Below are 254 nucleotides of genomic sequence, written 5' to 3' on the forward strand. Positions count from 1 at the left end.
GCTTTATAAATTTAACATCATTAATAGTTTATAGTGACAAAGAAAAAAGCAAATGGATAATATTTCAAGACAAAATTAATTTAATGCATATAAATTATTTTATCTTGATTTCGTTGCCCTTATCGCCAAATTGCATTAAAATAATTATATATATATATATATATATATATATATATATATATAATCTTTTTATTTTTTTTTTCTCGAGTTTAGCGATTTTTTAATAGTTTATAGTGACAAAGAAAAAAGCAAAT

Source organism: Vigna radiata, chromosome 6, assembly GCF_000741045.1.
Source record: "Vigna radiata var. radiata cultivar VC1973A chromosome 6, Vradiata_ver6, whole genome shotgun sequence".
In the NCBI taxonomy this organism is placed as follows: domain Eukaryota; kingdom Viridiplantae; phylum Streptophyta; class Magnoliopsida; order Fabales; family Fabaceae; genus Vigna; species Vigna radiata.